Here is an 11,005-nt window from a genome sequence, read left to right as displayed (position 1 = left end):
AACGGATGCATGCAAGATATCGATTTGAAGTACAAGATTTGCTTATAACAAAGTTTCGTATTATTTGGGTACAACTCAACCTATACTGACTATGCCAGATCGAGACTCGTGGTTATGTTACAAGACGAATATCAAAAGAAATTAAATTTCATACAATAATCTTTTTTTAGTATACTTTAAATGTCTGATTTCGGATGCATGCGTGTGGTTTTTCAAATCATAAAAACAAAAGCACTCGTTTCTTGGTACCGTACCAAGTCGCAGGGCGCTGCATACAACGAAAAGGTTAGCATAAATTATGTAATTGGGACGTACGAGAAGCACCGGGCACAGGGCACAGGGCACAGGGTACCGCGGCACAGGCGATCGATTTGATGATTCGAATACGATTGTACGAGTTCAAACCCGGGTCAACAGCTATCGACATGCTATACGACTTGTTAAAAACAACAATCAGTCATTAATTCCGCACTGTTAGCGCCCTGTGCGAGATTTTTATGGCACACACTTTTTACCTTTTAGGGAGAAGGGATTAACCGGCTGTGACCCTGTTTATTCCTCAGGACTGCCCGCTTTTTTCTCCAAGTCTTAAGAAATATTTTACAAGTTTCACCTAACTTTATAACTTTTAGAAGAAAGTGAAAATGTTTACCACAATATAGCAAAGAAAAGATTTAAAATTTTTCAAGAACCCTTTCATATGAAGCACTTTTAAATTTTACAGAGCGTATTAGGGAAAAGGAAGAAAGAATCTCATAATGCTTGTCGCGGCGCAGCGAGTAGGGTGGAGCCAGCGGTGACCTTGGCCGCCTGATGTTTTAAGGGAAGCTTTTAATGGGGATGAATACATAATTCCGACCATAACTTGAATGTGAAATGCTCTTTAAAACAACATTGCTGTGACAAATTAAATATTTGAGTATTGTAATAATATTTCCTGAATATAAGGAATAATTATTTTATACAATGTTTAATAAGGCTGGATAGTAATTTATAGAGAATTAAATTGATCATTATTATTAACATCATCTAGAGCTTAACAATCTTGGTCTCCATTAAGCGTTTACAAACATTGAAACTGTTACACAGCCTAGTAATATCCACTTAAAAAATTCCACAAACAAACAGTGCATTAAAACGCACCCTATCTTTGCTGGTAGTCTGCGGCCGGCGACCCGCGCCCTAGATCCGACTGACCCAGTTCCCGCGTGCCAACCGCGCCCCCCGCGCCCGCTCACCTGCGAGCGATGCCCCCGCGGAAACAAACCGTCTTCACACTTTTATAGGGTATTGCTGTTTAATATCTTATGCCTGAAGGTCTCACGGAATCGAAGCTTTCCACGAGGGTATTGTTTTGAATAAACTCATTTGTAGTATGAGCTAGGGATGTAAGGTCAGACGATAGACATTACATACCAAAGGAAAATTCAATTTGTTTTAAGTTTCAATGTCAGTTGCTTGATTCTAGAAAATAAACAAACCATTTACATTTTCACATCAACGTTTTAATTTTCCCCAAAATAAAAATAGTAACTATAAGATGTTATAAAGTCCAGTATTTCCTAAAGGAAAGACCGCTATCGATTTCCAGACCTTTCAGAAAGCCTTATTAACTGTCGGCTAACGAGGCGGTCAGCTGCGGAGAAACTGTCTTAGCCATTCTGAGGACACTAAAACAATCTCAGGCTATTTAGGTCAAGCACTTATGTTCTTAGCTCTGCATTTTTACATTTTACTAGGTTTTAAAATGTGGAAATAGAATCAATTATTTTTCTTAAAATACTGAGACAACCCTAGTATGACTAGGATATAAGCAACCACGCTGCCCCACTGCAGGTTGACTTCAACTTAACAGATTTGTTCATTATTTTTGTATTAATTTTATTTCGCTGGCCAAACACGCTATGCTAGTTAGTTAACATAAGTTCAAAGAAAGGCAAACATCCCGATAGCAGGTCCTGACCTAATTCCCCGGACCGTTGTTTAGTTTCCCGCCCGACCTGAGCCTGGCCAAGATAAAGAATGAATTAAACAACAGCCTGCCTCTAACCCTGCTCACAGAGTCAGTATTTATTCTAAAATTAATGCTAACACTTAACCCTGCATACATAAAACTTTGAAAAACAAAATTTGAAATATCCCAAAACGTGTGTATATGCATTTATTAACTCAGAACTATGTATATTTATTGTTTTTATTTTATAATCAAATAAACATTATGATTATTTTCCGTCCGTTAAGAATCACCCTGTATGTTTATGAAGCATTTCTTTGAGACATTTCCTTTTTATAAGAACGCATACAAGAGTGTGTAATAAAGTTTAAGTGGCACTCGACCGCGACATTTACTTAATAGTGTCAGATATAACATAAAGATAAGTTATACCAACCAATATAACTTAGCTGATGTGACCTGTATCTTTTAAACAGGCTCCGCTAAGTAATTCCTGCGAGCTTAGATAGATCGGCCGAACTGAAACATTGCTCAAGACATACCGCCCTACTTACCCAAGCCGCCCTTTTTAGGCCAAAACCAAATATTACCTATAAACTCCGCAAATGTTCGAGTCATTTCCATAATGTACTGACCCGAAATCTTTGGACCAACGGCTGTTAAGATTTAATATTAATGTAGAGTGTGAATGGATAGAGTATACCTACGTATTCAACATATTTGACCAAGTCTAAGTTACTTGTATTTAGTGATCATGATAAGTGACATAATCTTTAAATTAATTAGGCTTCTGAACAAAAACAACTTGTACGAAACAAGATATTCAAAATAAAAAGCAACATAAGTAAAGTATTGTAATAAAGTAGGCGTTAATAAAACGAAATTGGCGCGAACAACTCAAGTGTCAATAAATGGCGCGAAAAACACAATATGCTCGACCCCGAAGCGAATAAAGGAAGTAATGCAACCTTCCACGTCCATCAAATACTCACTGCAAGAGATTAAACGCCTGGCCTTCAGGCGCAGGATATTGGAGTGGAGAGGCCGCGAAAACGAACACACGATTGCATATAAGCCGAGAATAATGACAGATCAGAAAGGCCCAATCTATTTCGAGGTTGACATGGGAATAAGCTATTTGATTCCTTTTATAAGACGAATGTTTCATAGATACTGTTTATTGTACGTTGGTTATTTTCTTTTAAGTTATCCCAAAATAATTGATGGAAATTTTATCTTCAACAACTATAAGCAGGGCAGTTTCTAGCAATACCAGCGTCTTGAGCGCACCTTACTCTAAGGCTGTTACTGATTTAAATTAAATTTAACTACTAATTTTAAAATTGCCTTAAATAACCTCTTTGCCTCCAAAATAAAAAATAACAAGCTGATATTGCAATTCATAGTGAATCATATAGTTCCGGATCAGAATGTTAGCTATGATCAAAAAGCGATAAATATCAGATATCTGTTAGTCGGCGAGGCGTAGAGACGCGTCATGACTCGATCATTCGCTTAGCATTGTGATGGTGATAAGTTAGCGCCGCCTCCCATCAATTATGTCTGCAGTGACGCGACGCTTTCCTCTTGTGAGGAATTGATTTATGGCATGTTCTTACACAGATTTCGACTTAAGTGATGATCTTTGAATCAATTTTATTCCTATTACTCGATTATTTTATTGCTAACATATTTAGCTGTGGTCGGAAGTGGATACGGTAAAGACCTAACTACAGTGTTTCTATTTATAACTAAACTAGCTATTAGTCGCAACTCCGTCCGCTTAGTATTAAGAAAATCATACGAACTATGAAAAACTAAGTAGGTACCCCTCGGAGACTTTACAGTTTTCAGAGATGAACCGTGTCCCTCTATATGTCACTCTAGAATTTATCTCATATCTATACCTAAGATGTTATGTTGAATGGTTGCAGAATAATGGAGTTATCACAAAAAGACTAAATTAATGTATCTCACGGGAATCGTAATTTTTAAACGTTAAATTACATTTTGATTTGAAATACCTCTTCTTTTTACTTTTAATACAAATTTAAAACAAATTCAAAATAATTTTCATTAATTCCAACATCAAAAATACAAGGAATTTAAAAATGATTTTATTTAAAAACATGTCCATCATTATTGAAAAAGAATTTATTCTTAAATGTTGCTTCATTTTAAAATACGAAAATCATTTTTTATTATAAATTATTAGCAAACTCATTTTAAAAATTGAAACTTCATTTTTAAATGGTAATAAAAACAATTAACATATTTATTTCTTTTTTACTTTAAAATATTTATGTTAATCTTTTCTGAGAAAAACAATTACTCATTCATTTGAAATAATGTCGTAAAATAGACGCTTAAGTTTGTAGGTTTGTTAGCCGTTATCACAATATGGACCTACCCAATGTTGGTAAATAAACATTTTGCACGTTTTGTTCACATTACACGAATTATAACATTTAGTTCTATAGTTTAGCCTTTTTAATTTTCCGTTTAGACGTGTATACTTAGGAAAAGAAAAAAAGACAAGTTCGAACATACTGACGATGTTATATAAATTAAATAAAAACACAAATAGAATAAAAAAAATATTATTGCGTTATGCATCAATATGAACCGTCGTGTCTGAATTTACTCACGTCTTATCCATATTATTCAATACTCTACTAATTTTGTTATGAAAAGAAGTGTTGAAAATTCGTAGTGTCGTTAAAATAATATAATTTTTTTATTTAAATTATGTTGGTATAACAAACGGACACTTCAATTTTATTATATGTATAGAAGATATAGATATTAAATATTCATGTAATTACATTAAGAAAGTAAACATTCTAGAGACATTTCTTTTTCTATTTTAAAAAATGTAATTTTGATTTTAATCCTTCTGCTTAACTGCTTCAGGATTATTTTTGACAGAGCAATTACGAAGAAGAATTTGCTGTAGCAAATTAAAAGACTTTTATTTAAATAGTATTTTATATAACTGAAGGACAATCCCCTACTAAGTGGTGAAATACTGCATTTTATTAGCAACTAGCTGTTCCTGTGCGGCTTCATCAACAAGAAATTATAAAAAAATTATTTTTATTGTTTACATTTATCAAATTATCAATAGCAAATGTCAACATGACATGACACGATAAACCAATCTTGTTTTCTCGATGTTGGCAGCAACTTATGGTGTCTTTCCCACATGAGGGTTTTTATCCAAAATATTTACCCCCTAAGTATAATGGCGTGAAAATATATAGCCTAAAGCGTGACGTAAGTGTAAGGCTTTTTATTAAAAAAATAATAATTCAAATATATGCTGTAATTGCTGACATCTTAGGCAACAAAGAAGTGTGTGTTGACAAAGAAGTATAGATTAAAGTCAATTAGATATAATATACGTTTTCTTTCCAGGGGTGAATTTGTCGACCGTGAAATAGCAGTTAATAATATTACTTACGTAATTAGTAGTATATTTCATTATACTTTTAAGTAGTTGTGTATTTTTTATGATAGGTTTTATTAATAGTGTACTAATTCAGATATATTATTGAACCCTACTTATCAATTTTAATTATAGATTAATGAGATCTCCTAAATTTTAAATAAAGAAAGAATCTTTAAGCATAACTAATTTACTTTAAGCATTTAGCAATTTAATCCGTGCAAAGCTGGACAAAGGATTCTTAACATAGAATTTTAAGAAAAAAATAGTGTACACAGAAATTATAGTATTGTAATCTATTCTTTAATTTCACTTTTAAATTGAAATGCGGGTCTGAAGATTTTGTGAAGGGATTTATCTTTAAAAAGATCTTTTCAAAAGCTAGGTATGTCTGAGACTGCTTAAGTCTGTGCTATTTAAAAACGGAGTCACATTTCTAAAATTGGATCTAATACTGACCACCCTATTATTTTAATACAGTCGTTATGGTTTACAAAATTCTCTTTGTATTTTCATTCTATGTAATTAACTCTTGATAATATATCTCTGTATTTCTACAAAGAAAATAAATTTTATTTTTAATGTCGATATATATGGAATTCTGACCTTCGATTGAAGGTAATCTTGGAACGTAAAAAAGTAAAAATCATCAAATTTAATGGACATCACTCGAGCATACATTAAATATATGAAAGTAAAACAGGATCCTTATCAATTGAATGTCCGTTTCCCCGCAGTGGCGCGAGAGGGCAGCACAGACGAGGTGAGATAAATGACCCAACGCTGACCTTGAGATGATATATGTGGGATTCGAAGGCTTTGCAGTGCATTTAATAGCGATGACCGGCCGAATCGTAGTCTATATATCATGAATTTTATTTCTAACAAAAAGGTTTTTTTTTGTAGTAATAGGTGACCAGGATATTTCTATAAACGAGCGTATTCAGGCTTTAGTCATCTGCAATTAATAAAAATAATAAATGCGTATCCTTTAATTGACAGAGAAGAAGACAACGGACATATCCCATATTTCCCTCTTTTCCTCTTCACTTCCCATTTTTAATTTTTTATTAAAAATCTAAGATTGGATCGCTAATTTTTCTGATGTCCATTTAATAATAATTAAATTGCTTCTTTAAAGCAAGAATAAGCAATTACTTTAAGTTAATTAATTAAGTAGTGTCCGTCAAGTAAAGACAAGTGCGGTAGGTGTCGCGTCGGGCGCTGACCGCTGTTAGAAGCAACCTTTGTTTGTTTACAATTTTTTACTCCAGCTTGATCTTATCTCGATAATTAAAATTGTGACTACGAGAACTCTTTGCAGTTGTTACTTATTTAATATTATTGGATAGTAATTAACAATAGAGAAATGTTATATTTATAAGATTATTACACACATAAGTAACTTTGTAATCTTTAACAAAGTTCCTAAACATTTATCTACATAGATACCACAAATTAGACTGGAAGAAGTATCTGCTGGTCAGTATTTGGTACATTTTACAACTATAAATTTCACTTTAGAAGCTTAACAATAGTATACAGTTTAGAATCAATACGAAAAGGCATCCAAACGTTATCTGCAAGGTCAGACGCAAGCTCCCCCGAGATCGGAACAAATCCCTATTGAGCCGCGACACGACTCCATTGAAATTTACTTTGTATGGACCCAAACGAAAACATTTTATCTCTGAAATCCATATAAGATATACTGTATTTCAATTGAGCACTATAAGCATCTTGAATAAACAGTTATTTAATATTAAGTAGAGTTACAGTAATTTTACTTTACGACTCAATACTATTTGCCACAGTCACATGTAATAGTTACTCAAGGAGTGCATTGTTAATTTGTAAAGCTAGAGAAAATGTTGCTTAAAACTATTTCTATTTTATTTATGTTTAAAAGATGCAACGCGCGTCAAAGACACGCACGTGTACACAGCACTGCCAGACGATAGCAAATATTTGTCATACACAAATATTTGTCCAACTTTGTCATCAAATATAACAATTTCCAATCAAACCCGAGAATTCGAACCATGAAATTCTAAAAACTATCGACTTTGTTTACAGTAACATAATAAAAGGAAGACCGAAGAAAGTATGGATGGATTGTGTGAAAGAGGATATGCTTAAGAAAGGAGTGGATTCAGATATGACGGCTGATAGAGATGTATGGAAGCAGCACATGCTGTGCGGACCCTCCATAAGGGATAATGGCAAGTGGATAATGATGTTACTATCAGATGAACGATCTGTTTAGTGAAAGAGATAGTAAGAAGAAAGTTTATTAAGTACACACAAACATTCAAATCTACTATTTCCACTTTTATATTACCAAATAATGTAACTATATTGTGTTTAGGTTTTTAAGGTTGTTGTACAGCCTTAATAAGTGTAATTCGAAGTGTAGGAGGCATTTTGTAAAACCAGTGAAGAGAATTTCTCGAGCAATTTATTTAGTGTTCTGGCACTTGGGAGCCATCCAAATGTTAGTGGGACCGTGACTTACAGCTTTTTAATACTTATTTATGTAACACATTTGTGCGTAGGCTTGTGTAAGCTTACATACATTGTTTACGTCACATTTAAGTTAAAACATCCTTTCATAATTTGACTGCATTTTTACTGGGCCCAGTACAATCTATACTAACAATATAAAGAGGAAAGATATAGAGTTTTGTATGTATACAGCAAATTCGAAATAACGATTTCAAAAATTATTTCATCATTAAAAACTACGTTATCAGTGAGTAACATAGCCACTGCTTTTTATTATTTTTTTTAATTTTAAGGCTAAAGTCGCAACAGCTAGTTATTAGATACACCTCAAACGACAATCTCTAAAGTTATTCAATTTCAAACTGCGATCAAAGTTTGAAGGATACATTTTGAGAGCATTTTAGCATTCGACAAGTTATTTAGAAAGCACGTGTTTACAAAATCAAATATGACGTCGCCTGTTCTTGAGGCTGAACGTGATCTCTGCACGTGACAGAGGTCGGGACCTTAGTTTGAAGATAAAGGTCAACATAGTTATCATAGGCATTTTAAAGTCGAAAATAAACAACTTTAACAAAATAAACGTAGTACATGACATTTACCTCTGTCCAAATCAACGCGACCTCAAACCAATCTTCATTAACGAATACCTTTTGTGGTTAGAGTTTGCTTTTTGTATAATTTTTATTTTCATTTCTAATTTGAATATTATATTACTAATTTATATATATCGTCAAAGTTACTTTTAATATATTATATTTATAGTATTAATTTACCTTTTTAAATCATTCAGATTATCGAATATTTGTATCGTATATCGGAATACTTAGAGTATCGAGAGGCAAGTCGTTGCATTGTCAAATAAAGTCCAAAGCGCTCGTAAATCAGGCATCTACGTCTGTGTTTTATATGCCGTTGCCATTTTGTTTGGCGATGCTATTAACATTTCGAGATTGTTCGACAAAGTGAATAGTCTCCTTTATATTATGTTATTTCTTTTGTTTTATTATTTTTATGTTATTAATTTACTATCCGATGTGTTTACCGCAAACAACCCAATAGATAGAGATGTAAGAAAATGTATTATAATTATAGGATACTAACAAGTAAGCAATCAAGATAAAAGTCATACAAAACTATCCTAAGCAAACAAGATCATATCAATATATAGTTAGAGGGGTTCTATTAATATTGTGTAGTATTTAGTGAAGTATATCTTACTTAATACTTATAACTTTATAATTATCATAAATACGAAAACTTAGATGGATGGATGGATGGATGTTTGTTAGAGTTTGTACCCTAAACGGCTGAACGGATCTTGATTAAATTTGGCATAGACGTAGAAGATACACTGGAAGAACACATAGGCTTCTCACATTTGTTTTTTTAATCCCACGCGGACGGAGTTGTGGGCGACAGCTAGTGTGGTTATAAAATTGTCTTACAATCGAATGGTAAAGGACTTTTGTACATAAAGTATAAACTTCATCACATCTTGAACAATCCATCTCGTTAGCTAACCTTGACCTCCGCGGTGATCCTTAACTGATTTATGTTTTGTTCCAAATTTATTGTCTGTACAGATTTATTGTTGCAAATCCTCTTCCTAGAAATTGCCATGGAATACGTAACTATTATAAGAAAAAGATGATGTAAGATAAGGCAGTAATCGCATAATATTTTTCAGACTTGGTACAAAGTCATTCCTGATTGAATTTCAATGGATGTTGTCACTGTTAAAATCTAAAATTCACTATCATGTATTATCTTCAACCAACGCCTTCTACACGAATTGTATTTGTATCAATTATTAAAAATATCAAAATAACTAAGCAGCCTGTAATTGAATGAAAATGCACCAACTTATAACTATGAGTCTAATATCTGAATAAAAGAACCACAAAATTCATTGTCAATTAAGTGGAGATCGTTCAACTTGTAGTTCAAAAATCCATCTGTAATAAGTTTAAAAATCTTCACCTTTAACTTGAAAATAAATGGGAAAAAAACGAAAAAGAAAGGAATATGTTCAAATTTAATTTAATATATCAATTTACTTGAGAATTATCATTTACGCCCTTCTTGGTCTATTAAGAGGAAACAAAGAGTGTAAAAACTAACAGAGACTAGATTCTTTCCTCTTGCATTATCATGCTATTATGACCTCTATTTGACATTTAAGCACTTATCATATTTAGCTACATCAAATAATTTACATTCTACGAGCGTAGCTCGGCGTAGCCTCGCGTAGCAACGCAGTGACTGTCGTAGTCCTGTAAAAACGTTTAAAAATTCATGAGCGAATTTAATAAATAAAGAGTGGCAGATGTCAGAGAGCGAGTGCCTGAATTTCCATAAAGCTATGATAAAAAAACACAAATGTTATATGTTATTTTCAGTGACATTGTAGATTATGTCCAACCATTACCAATGATGTATGATAATTATTAAAAAAAAATAGAATACCGTACAGCACACACTCTAATGGAAATTTTGAAATGAGGCAAAATAATATCAATCGATTTTTTCATATCAATTTAAAAACAATTGATCCGTGGTAGCGATTTCTTCCAGATGTCTATGTGTGAGCACGCGCGGCTTACACACACACACACACACACGTGCGTGACGTCGACCTACTTTCCCAAGATTGCTTACATTTCACATATTAAAATAATGAAATCTCAGTACTCTCTTTACCAATTTCCTTACAACAAACTCAATTCATCTTTGTTTTACATGTTAAATTATTTTACTCCAGGCAAAGTACTTTATAATTTAACAATTCTCTTATGCGATTTATTTACAATCTGTGTTTGACTCAATTTTAGTGAAAAACTCATTTTTTTCTAATTAGTATAATAATGATTATAATTGCCATAAGTACAGTTATCCAATGGCGGCTAGTAACAAATTTTGGCGGGAAAGTATCTGTCCCTCTTGACCCGCTGACCGCATCCCTCTTGAGAGGCTCAGCTCACATCTAGGTTACTTAATACTTAGTTTCGGCCACTTAACATCTCGCTAAGATCTAACTTAAACGGGTCAAAAAACACAGCATAATACTGTAAAGTTACGTTTAAGATTTCAAATAT

General features: G+C 33.0%; 1 protein-coding gene across 1 annotated transcript in view; it reads right to left on the bottom strand.

Moving 5' to 3' along the window:
- Positions 1-11,005, bottom strand: part of LOC106106316 (neuropeptide FF receptor 2-like) — a gene marked incomplete at its 5' end in the record, with an annotated part of 54,303 nt that overhangs the window by 26,908 nt on the left and 16,390 nt on the right. The gene's annotated exons all lie outside the window — the stretch shown is intronic.

Source organism: Papilio polytes, unplaced genomic scaffold, assembly GCF_000836215.1.
Source record: "Papilio polytes unplaced genomic scaffold, Ppol_1.0 DF822289.1, whole genome shotgun sequence".
NCBI lineage: Eukaryota > Metazoa > Arthropoda > Insecta > Lepidoptera > Papilionidae > Papilio > Papilio polytes.
The sequence above is the reverse complement of the archived record's forward strand: the minus strand, read 5'-3'. Positions and strand labels throughout refer to the sequence as shown.